Raw genomic sequence first — 19,086 nt, forward strand, 5'->3', positions numbered from 1 at the left:
AGGCAGGGGTAGGAGTACACGGCAATGAGCTGGCCAGAGTTCTATGAACATAAGATATTTGAAGCTATTGAATTTATATGGCACAATCATATGTGCCAATCAAGAATCCAGGCTACAAGGTCAGCTATAACCACAGAACCTAAAAAAAAAAAAAAATCTCTGACAACAGAAAAGTATACTTACGACAACAATATGAAAAGAATATGTGAACACCCAACTGCATATTCACCTATGCATACCCTCAACAGCATCATCCTTAAACACAAAGACCAGTAGAAATACATCAAAAATATGTGTCACAGCAAGAATCCCATGACTTTCTCAAGTCTAGAGTATAAAAAACTATGAGCGAATGCATTAGGCACAGTACAATCAGTCAAAGCCGGCCATTTGATATTAGCGACATGGCTTGCATTCATTAAATCTTAAGTGTACACTATTTAATTAAAAATGTTGATCTTCTCCATTTGTCCATTAACTTCATCTATTTTATCATTTCACAACAAGAATCCACTTAGGTTATATTTCTATAACTAATCCAAAACAGAGATTAATTACCTTTCACCACATAAGTCACAGCAGAATCTAATTCAATTCCTAGTTCCCTCAATTCATTAATTTACTGAATGCTATTCTCTCCCATAGACAGTGTTTCATCTGTAGCTACAACATTTTGCAAGTACCAGACTAACATTGCACAGGATAATTCACTCTTGAATCAAACTTTGCTGAAGAGAACTCAAATTGTCCAGCAACTAGAATATATTTTCTAAAAGTCAATCTAGTGGAGAAGCTTGAATCTATTCTGTATCTTTATCAAGCAGTATTTTCAGCTCTTCAGGCATCTACATACCCAAATACAGTAGGGGCCTCTCTTTATTTTCAAAAGCAAAGTTTCCTGTCACATTGGTGGCTCCATCTTTTAAAGTGTAGTCAGTACATTTACCATCTACTGTAGAGTTACTGTCACCTTCAGTCTTTCTGAAGACATATTTATTTTAGGGACCAGAGAGAAGTAAATCTCCTTAGCTGAGTCTAAATGCATTGAGAGAAAGAGAGGCTCTAGGCAGGATAAAGGTCCCCCGGCTTACCTTTAAGATTTTCATTTCCCCTAGTACTCGCTTTATTTTTACCACCAGTTTTCAGTTTAGAAAGAAATATTTCCAACTAAAAAATAACTCCCAGCACAGACCACAAACAATTTACCTGAAATCCCAGTCTGCAGATGCTTGAGCAATAGCTAATGAAATACACTGTCAGCTATCTCAGCTAAATGAAAGAAAATCATTTATTACACAGCCTGAAAATTCTCAGGCCTTGGTAGCCGCAGTGAATAATGGAAACAAATATCGAGGGTGATGTAAGAAAGGGGAGAGACACCTGAAGAAAGGCCTGGGGAGGGGGGATAAGGTACCAACTTGGGAAAATAAGAGCTTTACAGGGGCTTAATAAATGCAAGGCATTTGTTAAATAGTCTATGCTTGTTATTTAATTCTTATCACAAGTATATGGGGATGTCCCCTAACATTATTCTCTTCTGGCATGTGAGTAAACTGAGGCTTAGAAAGATTAAGTAGCTTGATTAGGTGGCAGGTAAATCATAGAGTCTAAATTAAAATGTGATCAGTGTGACTGCTAATCATTATACATAAAATATGAGTTAACATGATCCTTGTATTCAAACCATAATCATTTGGAGAATTTTTTTTTTGCGGGGGGTGACCTGGATGCCTACTCAAACAGTGAGAGGGCTGCTCCCTGTTATTCTGCTCAATGTCCAAGTGTCCTGGAAGGAGCAAGGGACAGGAACTGGCTGTGCTGTCCCTTCCTCACAGTAGGAGCATGATCACACTGCTCTGGGTGTCATTTGCTGTTTAATGTTTTAATTTTTCATATATCATGGTGACTAACATTAAGCCAACTATTTATCAGGTTCTCAAACAAAAACAAATAAAACTTCATCCATCCCAACCCAAGAAGAAAATCTGTGTTGAAATAATTAGAGAAGGCACTTTGGTCCCCACTGTGGTGCTTCCTAAGGCATTTCCAAAAGCAGCTTTAACACACACTTGGAGAATTGCACAATCCAGTGAGAGGGTGCTCCTCTCTGCTCCTAGGTCCTGTGCACACTCCCCTAGAAGGCCCAGTTTGGTTTCCTCCAGAAACCAACCCTGAGAAGAGAATGCAAGTGAACATCCTTGTTTAGGAGGAAAATGGGGCAGGTACAGGAAGGAGGCTGATAAAGGGTGACTCTTCAAGGAGTCCCCACTGTGGGTAACTCTACAGAACAGTCTGAAGCCAAAATAAAATATATTTCTTTAGAGTTATCCCGCACAAGAGATGGAGAGAGGGTGGCTAAGAGGCCACTTATACTCTAACACCTTCATTTGCCACTGCACAGAAGGAGTCCTTAATTCTCTAGAACGGCCAGTGTCCAGTGCCCAGCATCCCCACACCGTGCCAGGCAGGGATGCAGACATCGCTGGCTGGAAGTCCACTGACCGTATTCCGCAGCGGTAAGACCAGCGAGGTGCAGGCAAAGGCACAGACGGTGCTGTCCCAAATGACTATTTTTCCTAATCATCAATGACATTGGCTTTTATATTGATAACAACTTTAAGAAATGCAGATTTGGAGAAGTATTATTTGATCTTAACTTTTAATACAGTTCAATTAAAGATACATCATTTTCTTCCAGGAAGACAGATTTTTCCCAAAACCAATTTTTAACTTTCTTCTAATAATGTTGAATAATCTGAAAGATTTTTTATATTTGCTTGCAGTCAGTGTACATATTCACACAAAGAAGGTAGCTGGAGAGATGTTCAGATAGCAGAGAGATACCAAGACAGACACAAGGAGAGAGACCAACAAACAGATGAAGAGATAAGAGGTTAGATAGCGTAGTCACATACAGTGACACATTTCCCCTCCAACTTTTGTATTTTCTTCCACTTTTTAGCTTGCCACAGTGGAGATGGTAAAAACTTTCGAAAAAAATAACTGAATTTGAATACCTTCTTGGCCATATCCAATCGGAGAAACCTACTTATTAAACTTCTCTGAGCCTTTCTTAGAGCTTATGTCAAGTGGATAATCATAGGTATATCATAGAGATATCAAAGAATAACTATAAAGTTCCAGGAATGTTGGCACTGCCCATTTCAATCCAAGAGACCTAAGGCACACGTGCTGACGTCTCTCTCCCTAGCACATTTTGGGCGGGGGGGTGGGGGCGGATGCTGGTGCTCATTACCCAAACACCAGATGCAACATCACTTTCATGCCCAGCCTACCTTCCCTTCCAGTTCTGACATGGCAGACCCCCTCTCTGGCTTCTCAGCAGTAATTTTGGATATTTGTCAGCATAACAATACAGTCACGTGCCATATAACAATCTCTCAGTCAATGCTAGACCACATATGAGAGGGTGGTCCCATAAGTTCATGATGGAGCTGGAAACTTTCTCCTGCTGAATGACATCACAGCCATCCCAACATCATAGCACAACACATTTTTCTCATGTTTGTGGTGACACTGATGTAAACAAACTTACTGCACTGCCAGTCCCATGAAAGTATAGCACATAAAATGACGTACAGTATATAATACCAGATGATAAATGACTATGATGCTGGTTTATGTATTTAGCATATTATACTTTTTATCATTATTTTAGAGTGTACTATTTCTAGCTATAAAAATAGTTTGCTGTAAAATAGTATGCCTTGTCTCTCGAGCAGCAGCCTCATCCATCTTGTGTTTACTGCATGTCTTGATTGTATCATTTTCTCTTGTGCTTGGTTTAATTTTGTGTTGTTTTCTGCAGTGCCATGCTGTAGTCTTATAGCCTAGGAGCCATAGGCTACACCATATACCCTAGGTGTGTAGCAGACTATACCAGCTAGGTTGGTGTAAGTACACTCTATGGTGTTTGAATTTCCCAGTATATATCACTATCATTAAGCAGCACATGACTATATCATGATGAGAAATAGAGAATTTGTTGAAAGAAATAATGCACCTTCATGGGCAATTGCCTTCTCTGACTTACATTAACAAGCTGGGGTGTCTGAAGTGGGCTTCACATACCTAAGTCATCACCCTCTTCTTGCTAAAAGCACATCTACTTCCCACGTTCTTAAAATAAAATCTCATACCTACAGAGGGACTGTCATTTTATTTGGCCATAAAATGGATTTCTATCTGCTGTGCTTTTTTTTTTACTGCATATTACTTTGTCTCTAGAAGTAAAAAGAATGTTTCCAATAACCAGCTTTTGACATATACTTTATATCTAATAAAAAATCACCCATTTTAGGTGTACTGTTTGATGAGTTTGGGCAAGTGGACATGGTCGTGTAACCTTCAGCATAGTAACGACACAGAACATTTCTTTACCTCCCGGAAGTTCTCTCCCGCAGTCAGTAATTTTCCCCCACAGAAATCCCAAACAATCACAGACCCACTTTCTATTGGTTTAATATGAAAATCTGTGAACTTTTGTATCTGATTTATTACCCTTAACATGCTTTTGAAATTCATCCACGTTGTCACATACAGTAGTAGTTTATTTTTATAAACTAAAATTTGTTTATCCACTTACCAGTTGACAAAGAGCCATTTCCAATAATTAGCTATAATGATTAAAGTTGTTATGAGCATGTGCATACAAGCATATGTGTACACACAGCTTTCACAAATTTAGAGAAGTACATGGAAGTATGGTAAGGGTGTGTGAAACATTTTTAAAAACTTCCAGACTGCTTTCCAGCCTGGCTGTACCATTTCTGCACCCCCACCAGCTATGCATGAGGGTTCCATTTACCCCACATCTTCACTATCACTTAACACAGTCAGTATTTTAAATTTTAGCCATTCTAGTGGATGTGTGGTGGTATTATGTTGCTTTTAATTTGCATTTCCCAGATGACTAATGAATGGTGAGCCCTCCTTTAAAGTGCTTATTTGCCATTTTTATCTCTTCTCCAGTAAAGTGTCTTTTTGAGTATTTGCCCATTTTTTATTCAGTTGTTTGGTTTCCTATTACTGAGTTTAAAATGTTCTCTGTACATACAAGAACCAACACTTTTACAGATATCTTTTGCAAATATAATTGCATTTTGCTGCTTTACTTTTATAACAGTTTGCATTAAAAACAAAGTGTTTATTTTTATTAAATCTAATTTTATCATATTTTTATGGTTCATGTGTTTTCTATCCTATTCATGAAATTTTTGCCTATACCAAGGAAGGTCACAAGATTTTATCTAAGCATTCATCTAGAAATTTTACAGTTTTAACCATTACATGTAGGCCTATGTTCCATTTTTAGTTAATTTTTCTGTGCAGTATTAGAGAGAGTTTAACTGCATGTTTTACATATGGATATCTGATCAAATTGTTTCAGCACAATTTGTTGAAAAGAACTAATTACCTGGAGACTGAAATGGTGGTCACCAGAAGACTGGAATGGTGGCTGCCAGGAGGCTAGAATGATGGTTACCAAGGGCTGGAGGGAGGGGGACTTGGGGAGTTATTAATCCCTAGACATGAGGTTTCAGTTGAGGATATGAGTAAGCTTTAGAGATCTGCTGCCCGACATTGCACTCACAATCAACAATAATGTGTTACACACTTAAAATTTGCTAGAAGGATAGATTTCATGTTAAGTGCTCTTACCACAATAATATAAAAGTGAAAAAGAATTACCGGGCCAATTTTGTAAAAAAGAGAGTTTGCCATATATGTAAGGGCCTACTTCTGGACTCTCTTTTCAGTTCCATGGATCTATATATGTTTATGCCTAAGACAATAACACATTCTCTTGATTACTAGTGCTTTATATTAAGACTGGAAATTAAATAGATTATCCAGTTTTATTTTTAAAAATTATTTAGCTATTCAAAATTTTATGTGTTTTTATATAAATTTTAGAAACAGCTTATGACTTTCAGCAAAAACCTGCTGGGTTTTTAATTGGGATTATATTGAATCATTAGGCCAACTTGGGAAGACTTGACATCTTAATAATATTGAGCCATGTAGTTTATGAAAGTGATATATCCTTCCATTTTTAGCCCTTCTTCAACCTTTGTTCCTCTTTCTTGATCATTTATTATGCTTTTAATTGAATTTTCATGTATAATTCAATTAGTACTTCTCAAACAATGATGTATACAGATAAATGGACATCCTTGCCATGTTCCTGATCTTAGGAATGACTCTAGTGTCTACTAGATTTAAGTAACAGGCTGGCTTTAGGACTAAGATATATACTTTTTAGCACATTAAGAAATGTATTCATTGATTTATAATTTAAGTTTTTAATCAGGAAAAGGATATTGTGGGTTTTTTTAAGTTTTTTCTGCGTACATGAAGATAATCACATGACTTTTTCCTTAGATATATTTATATGCAATGTTATATTAAGAATATTTCTATATTGAGCAAATCATTTACTCATTAAATGAATCTCAATTTATCATGGCTTTCTATTTTCTTAATGTACTATAGGATTAGGTTTGCTAATATTTTATCTGTACTTTTGCACCAATATTCATCAATGATATTTGTTTATCACATTTTCCTTTCAAAATTCCTGCTCAAATCAAAAGCAGAATGTAAGCTAGCCACTTGCCCTTCTTGCCAAATATTATTTTATCCCTATAAGCAATTTGCACCACTACCCACTGACCCCCATGCCTCACAAGAGTTCTCATGTATGTGGAGTATTATGAAAGCCATGAACAGAAGCGATCAAAAATCATTTCCTGAGGATTGGAAAGCTTGATTCAAAGATGGGTTGTCTTGGTGAACATCGCAAGATGCCTTGGATGATTTCAAAGAACAGCAAAGAGTTTATTAAAAAGAGAGAGTTCTAAACTAAAAGAGGTTTATACTTAAGGCTCATGAGCAAGGATCTCTTAGGGGGTCCCCTATATGCATGTGCAGATTTACTGGATAAGAGCTCTTAGCTGAGAAGGAATAGGGTCTGAAATCTAGTCCCACACCTCTCAGAAAACCCTGAATCCATGACAATGAGTCTAGGAGGAAGAGCCATTTCCTCATTTGCAAAAAGGCACCATATGGGCCAGCAGAGGCCACCGAAACCTTATGATCCAATTTTCTAGCTCAAGAAGCCTTCCCCGAGTATCAAATACTTCAGTGATCTATTTCTGGACTCCACTGGCAACTAGATTCATGTCATATCCCTTGATCAGATCCTGCTTTTATTTGTTAATTATTGCATGCATACAATTCACCTCCTCTTTTGGAATTTTAAGTCCCTTAAATAATTTTATAACAATTATGGTTTACAATGTTAATAATTAAAGATTTCCTCTAGTCTATGCCGTGCAATGGGTAGCACAATGCTGAGTATAATCTTAGCAATCATGTTTGGTTGCAGACCTTGGGAAGACGGAACTGAGCATTACTTACACAAAGCATGCCGAGAGTGCCACAGCTAGCTGGCCAGATGAGTAGCGGGTTGCTGATTCTTTCCTGTACTGAATAATATGCTAAAGACAGATCTCGAGCCACCAAATCACATGGAAAGGAAAGACCTCAAGTGTTTGTAAAATATGTGAGAGCACTTGGAGCCCCATAAAATGCTGTACTGATAATGAGCTAGGAGTGAGGACACAATTACCTGACCTTTGTTTTTCTCTGTATAAAGAAATTCCAAAGAAAAAAAGAAGTTCAGAATATTTACAAAAGGATCAATCTTTTGATGAGGCAGTGGAAGATTGTAATTCAATCCAGATTTGAAAACCTGAGACGTGACAACTGAGATGAAAAAAACAAGAAGCAGGGCTCACAAATTTGCATTAACTAAATGACCATAATTTTGACTTTGTGAATAGCAAAAACTATAAAGCATATTTAAAAGGCAAAATACCTAGAATCTGATTAACTAAATGTTAAAGAAAAAATATTCCACAGAGAGCACCTTGTTTGGTGAACTCATTATGAAGATTTCATATTAGCATATTAATTGTTAGGTTGTAAAAGATGCTTTCAGACTAGCTGAAAACAGTCTTAAAAAAATAAGACTAATTCCTTTTTCATATTTGTGTAAATTGTTGTTTCTCGAATTTAATTCCCCGCATTCTTTTTCACATTTGTGCAGTACTTTAGTTTAGCAGCACATTCTCAGGTAATCTTTATATGACCTTTCATCCCTTTCACAGGTAAGAAAAAATGAGGCTTGAAAAGGTATCTTGACTTACCAAAGATACAGTAGGTAACCAGACTGAACTGGACAAATCCTAAGTCAGAAAAGTCTAAATAGACTTCTAAATAAGTATTAAGAAGTCTATTAATTTTTAAGCCACATTAAATCTAAATAAATATGATTTTGCTTTATTTTTGTTTTGGTCCTACGAGACACATATGCCCACATAGCAAAGATTACAAAGGACAAAAAAGAAAAAGAAAAAAGAAAAAAACCTAATTCTCCAAACTCTTAAAGACAATAATTATTAAGGAATTTGGAGGAAGATGACAGAGAGGAGGGGAATTCCATCCCAGCTGATTTTCACTGAGCTCAACTGCAATGTAAAATGTATTATTTCTTCTCATTTGAAAGGAATTATATGCATGTACTTTATGTTTTTTTCACTCAAGTAACAATTTTTTTTCAACTCTATCTAGCAAGAGCAGATAAATGACACCAAGTTGATCTTTTGAGGTTCTATCCAGAATCTTCACTCCTTCCTACCTCCATCAACACTCCTGCAGAAGGGTGACTCTGCAGGAAATTAGATTCACTGCCTAAACCAATGTATTTAGCTCGTGGCTCTGCAGGTTTGGTTACCTCTTCTAACAATGTGGGTGAAATGACAGTACGATTATGTTTGTAACCAATTAGAAATGTTTTGATTGAATACTCCTATTTTTTTAAAGTTAAGAAAATAGCACTTAAATGTATTTCATACAATGGGATAGGACCCCTGGGAGGAAAGGGGAAAATGTATCTACGTCATAATATGAAATGCATGACATCCCACATACAAACAGACTTATTTGCACAAATTTAAATAATGCATAACACACTTAGAAGACATCTTGGTGGATCCCACCAATGAGCCACAGCTTTGATAGCTGCCCGTATTTCCCTCTACAGAGATCTCAGTGGGAATTTTTTCTTGGCAGGTTAGCACTTCAAATGTCATTGTTCGATGGCTTTGATTAATTCCAGTACCATGACTTGGAGGAACCAGGTACAGAAGGATGTTTGTCTCCTTTCAGAATGGACTCCCATGCCCAGAGGAAATTAGCCCCAAATGAAAGGCCTGGACATCATTAGCCCAGGTACCACATGTCACTTTATTAAAGTAATAGATTTTGGAGGTATTCTGTAATTTTATTATTTATGAGAAGCTCTTGTCTGAAGAAAAAAAGGAGGGCTATCTCCTGGCAAAGCTCAGCCAGGCCATGTTTCCGCAGGGTCAGGATTTCTGAGATACTCTGTGGTCAGATGCACCGCTGCTCATCCCGACCCCCAGCCGATGCAATCACAGCCCCTGTGCTCAGCCTGCCTTACTGAGGGGAAGCTCCGCCCGGGCAAACCTTGTCTGGACTTTGATCACTGTATTTGATCCCAGAACCCATAGAGAAACTAAAGCAGAGAAGGCCCGTGGCCTGGCTGCCCTGGCTAAAGACCTTTGTGTAACAACTCAAAAATTTTACTAATGATAGCAGACATGGTATTATAATATGTATAGTTTCCGATACATGCTACATGCCAAGCACAGTGTTAAGTGCTTTGTGTTATTTAATTCTCATAACTACTTTGTGTCAGAGCTATCATAATTCTACCAGGATCCTTCTATCAGTGAAAAAACGGAAGCTCACAGTGGTAAAATTATTTTTTAAAGTCCACAGAGAGATGGCGCTAGAAACCAGGTTTGTCTGAATCCAGAGCTCACATTCTTACTTGATGTGTGTTGATGCATTGTGACATCGATCTACAAGGGCAAGTTTAATGTGTTACAGAGACCATGTGCTAGAAGAACTGGGTTCCTTGCTGAAGGACCATCCTTCAAATACACAGGAATACCAAGTGTCCACTGGCTCAAACACACCCCCATATATTTGACATGGACCTAAGATTCTTTTGAGATAACACTGAAAGGTAAGGTTGCTATTATCTCTTGTCCACTTTACAGATGAAGGAATCAAGATTAAGAAGGAAAATAATTTTCACTGAAGGACTAAGCTGGTAACTATCAGAGCCAGATTCAGCACCTGTACCTTTTGCTCTAGATGTTTTTTGCACTTTCCCTTCAGGAAATAGGCAAACAGAGACACACATTGAAGACAGTAAGTTAGAGAAAGCTGAGAACATTGGTCTCTTTCCATCAGAGCCATTTCCTTCTTGTACTTGGTTGCTGAGAAGGAAATATTTGGACTTCGTGGGAATGCAAACATCTGTGCAGGCACGCACACACCTGTGTGAGCGTGGGTGGTGGGGGATGCAGGTGATCTCGTGGCCCCTGCCCAGACCCAGGTCACAGTCATAGTACAAGGGACTAGGGACAGGCACCCTTCAGGCATTTAAAATGTAGATCAGCCTTCTTCATTTTCCCTGTGGCATCTATTTGTCAGCCACAGAGAAGAGTGACTTGACTTGAGGGAAGAAGAGGGGAGAAAAGTAGTCAGAAATGAAGAATCAACCAGTAAAATGATAAAAGTATGCTTCTGAGGTATTTTTTTTTGCCATTGAGAAACTTTAATAGGGCAGGCTTCATAATTGGCAAATGGAAAATGCCGGCGGGGGTGGGGGCGGTTCCTTACTGTCTAGTGTTTCTTTGGCCAGGAAGATGGAAGGTGCGAACATAGGAATACTGGTGTGTCAGCCAAGTCAATTATATATTTTACTCTTATCAAATTTCCTCAAGCAAATTGATTGTCACAAAAGACCAAGGGACTATCTAGTTACATTTCCCTCTTCAGAATTGATGTTAGGCATGTGATACTGTCCATCATATCAATAAAAATTTAGGGTTTCTAGAGTCCAGAAGAAAAATGCTACACCTTCTTTTGATTGGAAGCCGTCTGGAGCTGAGTGGGAAAATGTACCAAATTTTCAGCTTGTCCTTGACATGGCTGAGAACAGGAGTACAGTTGGCCAACGACTGGGACAAAGAAGCACCCGGCACCACGGACATTCTCCGGCTTTCACTCTGAACATGCAGACAGTGTGAGGGAACAAATGGTCCCTAAAGAGCCTATATGTCAACCTAAACTCCAGGTGAATGTCTTTCTAAATCAAGCACAGAATTCTTTCTAGATTTTGACAGATTTAAGGTGCAGTGTGGCTACAAATAGAATGAAACACCTTGAGTGCTGCGTTGCATACTGGCTATGCAAACGCGGACCACACTCTGTCTCAGCTTCATCCTCCGTAAGATGGAACTAATAACAGGATTTATTTCACGGCACTGTTGTGAGGGGCAAATGTGATAATGAATTTAAGATAGTTAGCTAAGTGTTTGATATTTGAGTACTACTTGATAAATGCCTTATTATTGTTGTTCTTGTTATTATCCTCTTCTCAATTGTGACGCAAGAAATAGACTTCTTAGAAGTGACATTACCACGTGAAGTCCTGTAAAACATCACCCACAGCAACCCCACTTCTGCCCCACGTTACCCCAGATACACTCCCCTACTGTGGTCAATAGACGATAAAATACCTCAAGAACCAAGTCTAAATCTGTTTCAATCCATTAAAAAATAGAGAACTAGAAGTACTGCGGTACCTAAAGTGTGAGACCAGAAATAAAGGTCACCACCACGCCAACCCCCACCCCTGTGCCACTCAGTGGAGAAGCTGCTCCCCCACAGAACATCCCTCAGTGAGATGGAAAAAGCATCATTAAACTCTTCACCGACAGAAGGCAACTGGTTCCAGAGTCCCTGACCCACACATCCCAGGAAAGGCCTTTGGAAGTAGACGGTCTCCTGCAGAGTCCTCAGCAGCAGAGGCAAATGCTCCACGAACCACAAAGGACCGGCAGTTGCAGGTTTCCATGGACAGTATTTGTCGTTAGTACTACAAAAATTTTGATGTTGCAAATATACACAAGCATGACAAATGGGAGAGCACCAAGTGACCGTTAGGATCATAATATGTGTGTAAATTAGCCATCGGGATAGGGTCTGCAAATAAAGAGCCAGATACATGCTAATATCCCCTTTTCACTAGCGCAAATAATGCATCACCTAGCTGAAACCATTCCTCAAGCACCGCATGTTCTCTGCTGGAGTCAAGCCATGAATCCCATTTGTGTAGCTAATGGGAACACCCTAAATCCCAATTAAGATCCTGAAGGAAAGTGCTGAAATTAATGACAAATGGGAGTCATTGTTTGCCATAGTTATAACACTGTTTTGCCAAATAGCACTTTTACCCCCAAACTTTATTTTGAATAGTGAAAAATCTACTCAGGAAAGACATGGCCAACATACCCACATTGATAGCTTTCAAGGTGTTCAACTCAGACATTGCAAGGACCACTCAGTAACCCTGGTCCCTTAATAAGTCTCTTTCCCTAAAGTAGCCACATTCCAATCAGCCCAAGAAAGCTGAGTCAGCTTTTACCATGTGCCAGTGACCAGGACGGCAACCGCCGTGCCGCACCGCGCTCTGCAAAGTGATGCAGTTTTAGTCTGCGACCCTCTTCCTCATGAGAAACAGTGGCACATAATAGCTATGTGCTTAAGTGAACCCAGGGTCCGAGGGACCTGCAGCTTTACCAACCTCTGAAGTTTCTGCATCAGCTAACACAGGCTAGTTGGTCTTATCTTTAAAATGGATGGGGAAGGGAGAAGTACTCTGAGGATTACTTGGACAATTGTTTATTAATATTAATAATAAGTAACTGTAAAGGAAACAGGTGAGAAGGAAGGGAGGGAAGGAGGGAGGGAAGAAATATAGGAAGGGAGGAAAAAAGAGAAGTCTCCCTGAGAGTCACAGATATTCTCAGGGAACCGGTGGGAGGACAGGCTAGGCAGCAGTCCCCAAATTTTCTGGCACCAGGGATGGGTTTTGTGGAAGACAATTTTCCCCCCAGACTGGGGTGGTGGAGGCGAAACAGGAGCTGCTGCTCAGGTGGTAGCACAAGCAGCATCCAAGGTCCAGGAGGAGGAAGATTGGGGACCCCAGGCTACAGGAACCCTTCCTGGAGCCAGGGTCTCTCCTCCGAGAGTCTGTCCCTGCTCTTGGTCACTGAGAGGCTCAGGAGCAGGAAAGCTGTGAACCTGAATGGAGCAGCAGCCTCCTTCCAGCAGCCAGGCCGGGGGCCTGTGGGCAGCAGCAACAGCGTGTGCTTTTCAGCTGGGGTGCTGGGTATGGGCTGTGAGCATGTTTGAAGAATACAAAGAGAGAGATGCTGCGTCTGTCTTGCTGCTAGGCTCCCAACAGAGAACACCTCCGCCGGATCACTGCATCCTTGCTCTAAAATCACAGTCCTGTCTGTGGGAGGTTACAGCAAAGGATGCTAATGCACCTGAGTGACCGTCATCAGCCACTGTGCCCACACATGACCTCTGGGGAACACTGCGGAGTCCTCCTCAGCAGCAACAGGCAACTGCATTTGTGGGCAGCTTCTCTCCCTGCCCCGTGCTGGCATGTGGTGGCACACCCTGTCCCCAGTGATGCTCTCATGCCTAGGCTCCATGTGTTCATCAGCATATCCCTGGAGGCCTAGCCCCTGCTTTGGGGCCACATGCTTTGGTGTAAGTCAGGTGGCCATATGCAATTCATTGTTCAAAACCCTGCTGGAAGGAAGGGAAAAAAAACACTAGTACTAATTACACTGAGACAAAGGGCATAAACTGGGACTGCCCTAAGCAAACAGGACGGAGGGCCATCCTCCGCGTAGGAAGGACAGGCTGCTGAGCAGGGTTAGGATTCCACAGGCTCCACACCTCAGGGCCCCTCAGAAGAAGCAGGAAATGGCCTGCGTGCTCATTAGCTTTCAGCCTTTAAAAAAAGAAAGCATAACATTTTAAAATAAGCTACATTAAAACTATTAAGCGTAAGCAATACACAAAAACAAAAAATTACTGAATGTATCACCAGTGTGTGTCGGGGGGAGATAATATCATTATTTGGTAAAAATCACTTTTTCCACATTTCCATACGAAAAGAACAAATGGAAGGATGGCTAGAAAGACAAAATAAATATGCTACACTAAATATTTTTAAATAAAAAAGCTGAATTGTAAAATGAGCTGAATTTACTTTTACATGGTACACAAAAAGAAAGCTGAAATGAAACTAAAGGAAATGTTAAACCTCACACAAATGCTCCTCAACTACAAGAAAGATGAGCTCCTATATCCAAACTCCCCAACTGGGTACGGCGCTGCACGGCCAGCCCCCGCTGACAAGCCCCCAGACAGGGCCGTGGGGATAACCTGGATTACAGAGAAGTCAGCCTGAGGAATGCAAAAACAGTCCTTCTGCCTCAGAGAACGCCTTATGATCTACAGCGGTGTCTTGCCTGTTCAGAGTAAATATGTTGCCTGTGAAGGTTAATCTGTTGCAGTGAAAAGAGCGCTTGTCAAGAAGTCAGGGGACAAAGTCTCTTCATGGAGGCTATACCAGGAAACTGGCACTGGGGCTTTTTGAGCTTTGGGGTCCACCGTCTACAAATAGTTGATGAAAAACAAGTGAGAAACTTAGTGGTGATGAGGGGCCGCTTTGAAACTGATGACTGGCGGGGGGTGGGGGAGCCATAACCCATTTTGTCATTGCCTCCGGAGCAAAGAGCAAGTGGATGACCACAGGGACAGAGGTCCTATCCATGACCTTGGCCACATTACTGGTACCTTAACCTTCCTCAGACTCAGTTTCCACATTTTTCAAATGAAGATAATAATACTATCTAACTCATAAGGTCATTGTTAGGATTGCAAGGTGGCCTAAGGCATTCAGCATGGCACTTGGCTCATCAAAAGCATTAAAAATGCCAACTAACAAAAAATAACCTAAAGCTTTCATGAAGAGGTCTGGGGAAGCCCAGGGACGGGCTACCTCCTAGGATGGACAGACCTGAATGGGTTTGGGCAGCGGGGAGTCAAACCGCCTTAGAACAGCACTAACGAAAATGGGAAGGCGGGGAGGGGATAAAGCCACTTCCTCCAAGTCAAGCTTTAACTCAAGTTAGCCCTGCCAACATCGCTCATGTCGAATACTCATGACATGTTTAACTGTCTGCAAACCACTACGTATAACTGTCCGCTAGAAGAGATCCATCAGCATTGCTTGGAAGTTATGAACCTATGCTTTGGACTCAACCACCCATAGATACAGATTTAAACTCCTACTTGCATGGCCTATGTGAAGACACCAAGTCGCTTAACCTCTCTGGAATTGAATCTTAATCTGCCACAAGGCAATAATCAATGTCCTAGAGCTATGGGGATGAGTGAATGAAATTGTGTGTGAGGTATGTCTCCCACAGATCCTGCTACCTGGTATATGCACTCAATAAAAGGTAACTCCTATTATTAATATTTTTATCTGCCCCTGCCTTTGAAAAGTTTATAGAATAGTTGTGGGGACAAAGCTATACACTCAAAGATGAGTTCACAGTATATGACAGACAGCCATGAAGTTCTAAAATTAGGGAAACATCCAGTCAGTTTATATTTACTGATCGTATAGTATGTGCCACGTACTGTGCTAGTAGCTGGAGATATAGTAATGACTAAAACATCCCCACTACAGCTATCACCATCCAATCATGTGGGCGGCTCACTCAGAGTCCACGGCACAGGGCACCCAGATCCCTTCTGCTGTGGAAGCGATGTTCTACCTCAGGCCAAAAGAACTCAGTGCGGGTTCTCCTCTCTAAGAAGCATCCATCTCAAATAGGGATGAAGAAAAGGACCTGCAGGCGCTCATTGTCTGTTTGCCCTCTTAGCTAATATAATCTTGCAGGAAACTCAGATAATTCGCAGACATAAAATCGCAGAGTCAAGAGTTGTAGTCCTGGGGCCTGATTTGCATTCATGAATATGCAGCAGCATGAGCCTCCTGCTTGGGATTTCTGCCCTCCGAGGGGAGTCAGGCTGAGCCTGTGACTGTACATCGTCCCTTCCTCGCTGAGGGCACCGTCAGAACGGCAGGTCTCAGGGCTGCAGGGTGGGAAGGGCCACACCCACTCTCCAGCTCCTGCCATTTATTTTCTGCAGCTGAATCTCACACTAGCCTTTCTCGTCTCCAAATATTTTTCAGTACTGTTTTGAAACACAGAACCATATGATGTTTTTGTTTCTTTTAGCCCTATTTTTTAATGATAGGAAACAAATGATTTAACTGTAAAGTGCTGTTACCAGTATAACCTTCTTAGACTCAAAAAATCTCATAAAAGCAAACACCCACAAAAATGCTGCAATCTATGCTGATCTTAAAAGCAGACCAAACAGCTTGTATTTCAGAGATTCAATAGAGACGGAGTTTCATCTTAGAGATTAGCAACCAATTCTATTTTCATTGAAAGGATCTGTGTCTAATAAGAGGCTTACTGAAATATAAGCAAAACAATACCTGCCCCTCTTCTTTGATTTTGGCTGAAAGACTCTCCTCCCTCGACAAAAGGCTCAGCAGCCCAAGCAGGCCACATGGGTTTGTCATCACCACCATCACCTTCGTCACCAACTGAGAAGTTTCTTTTGAGACAACAGCAGAACCCCCTTGGATTTTGTTGATGAGGTCCAGAAGTTCCCTCCAGAGTTAGGGGCACCTCCTTGAAGAAGGAATCTAGTGTTTGAGGTCCAGGCTGGACCTGGCCCTGGGTGATTGCCATCCCCAGGAAATGGTACAGAATCTCCTTCCAGCTCTAGGCCCCTGAGGGGGGCAGCAAGGGAGGCAGCACCAAAGGCTGTGGCTGGACATGATGTCACTGTTCCTTTGGGTATCCAGAAATGTATTCCAGGAAACCTCTTAGTGACATCAAAGATGTCCTTAAAATTAAAACAGAAATTGCTTGCTAATGTCAAAGATTCAGCAGCAGGGTGCTACTTTATAGCTGTCACCATCTCGACAGAGAAGCTATATCACAGTAGTTGTAGAGAAGGGTCTTTGTTGTCAGACTACACCTGTGAAGAGAAGAGCCATGCCCCACAAATGGGGCAGAGAGCATGAAGGAACCAGCATTCCCTGAACACCTGCCATGACCAACAAGGCCAGGTGCTGCTTCACAGCATCGTTAGTGTGACAAACTGTCCCATGAGTTATGCCTTATGATTCACATTTCGCAGGCAACGAAACCAAAGCTCAGAAAGGTTAAGCCACTTGTCTAAGGTCAGAAAGCTAGATGCAGAATGCAAAGCCCGGTCTTCTGACTCCTCCAGATAACTCAAGAGATGTACTACCTGGCCCCATCCCTACCTCTTACTGGCCACAAGTGTGACCTTGCACCCAGCAGGGGGGTGGAAATCAAGGCCAGCCTGCATGAGGAATGGAGCAATTGAATCCACCCATGGAGAGAAATCCAGCTGCTGGATTCTAAAAGGACCTCAGAGAAGCCTGTGCCATACCTGGGCTACCTACCCCACGTTTCACTGGAGATGCCAGAGAACAGTTGAGGGGTCACTTGCAGAGTAATGTCTCTGAAACTACCTGCTAATAACACCCTTTCAAAGGAAACTAAGAGGTGACACCCTCCTCCAGCTGGCCTCTTCAGATGCCCTGGGAGCAGAAGAAAGTTCCAGGTGGCTTCCAAAGGCTTCCATCCACCATGGACAAATATGACTCAGCTATAAGGCAGACATCATCCCAAATCAGGTGCTAGAAACCCCCCTGGAATCAGAACTGAGAGTAATAGTTCAGACCATAGTCCCTTAGACGAGTCACCTAATGTCTCTGACCTCAGTGTCCTCAGCTGATAACAAGCTCTCCTAGGTCAGAACTCATGAGGACCCAATGATAAAATAAGGCATGAGTATGCTTTGAAAAGACAAACAGTCTCAACACACAAGGCACACAGAAGGAGGCACAAGGCCACTACAGGAGAAAAAAATGTACAAGGCAGAAGACTAAAAAATAGAAGGTAAAATATGTTTTTGAAAAATGGTAAAAGAGAAGAGAATGGTTAAAGTTCCCTTCAGTTTCAATTCTGTGTCATTTTGTAATGCAAACATTTATGAAAAGGCCTGAGGCCATCTTTTATGGTGAGTTTATCTATAGACACCAGTGTTTCTCAAGATGCGGTATCAAAATACCTGAGTCAGAATCCCCTGGGGCACTTATTTCTAAAATATTCTTGAGCCTCACCCCAAACTTGCTGAGTCAAAATCTCTGTGGGTGAAGCCAGGTATCTGTACTTTAATAAATCCCCCTAATGGCATTTATGCATGTGGTCCACAGACTGCACTTTGAGAAACCCAGCAGCAGCACCTTCTGGTCCCATTGTTGTCCCGGCAGGAAGTATGGCCACCACAAGGAATGAATGATTCGGGGGAAAGGATGAGTCAAGCGTTAGGCATTAGGCAGTGCTGGTGTTTCTGGTTAACTGAGGCCCCCGGGGAAACCTTGCCCTCTCAGGCAAAGGCTGCTGATGCTTGTAGTGGGTACAAGCTTATCACACCCAATTTCCAGAAACTGGGAAGAGGTTTAGGAGATAGGAACCGAATCCCAGTTTTACGGTCATTCATGCCTTCAGCTCTCATTAAGTTCCAAACCATTTCCCCTGAGGATGAGAAGGCCCACCATAAACTTATAGTAACAACTCAGTATGTACACATGTGTTCATAGGTACACATGTGTGTGTTTATGTATTTTACAAGCCTCCTTTTTCCCCATCTCCCTCTTCTGTCCCCACAGCAACCTCTAATGAATAAAATGATAAATGTTCTCCTCTACCACCTGCAGTAGCCAGGATTCCTAACATGGAAAGTAAGCTGAATGCCTTTGATTTTAAGGTTGGAAATGGATTCCTAAGATACTTTTCTGGACTTAACTCATCAGGCAAGTGAGGGTATATGGAATAGTGTCCTTAAGTGAGGCTTCCTCATGTTTTAGGTGGGAGAAGTCATGCTTAATAAATTATTCAAAGAGCCCAG

The sequence above is a fragment of the Pteronotus mesoamericanus genome, unplaced genomic scaffold (assembly GCF_021234165.1).
Source record: "Pteronotus mesoamericanus isolate MK-2021 breed Mesoamerican mustached bat unplaced genomic scaffold, CSHL_Meso_final contig_657, whole genome shotgun sequence".
NCBI classification, from domain to species: domain Eukaryota; kingdom Metazoa; phylum Chordata; class Mammalia; order Chiroptera; family Mormoopidae; genus Pteronotus; species Pteronotus mesoamericanus.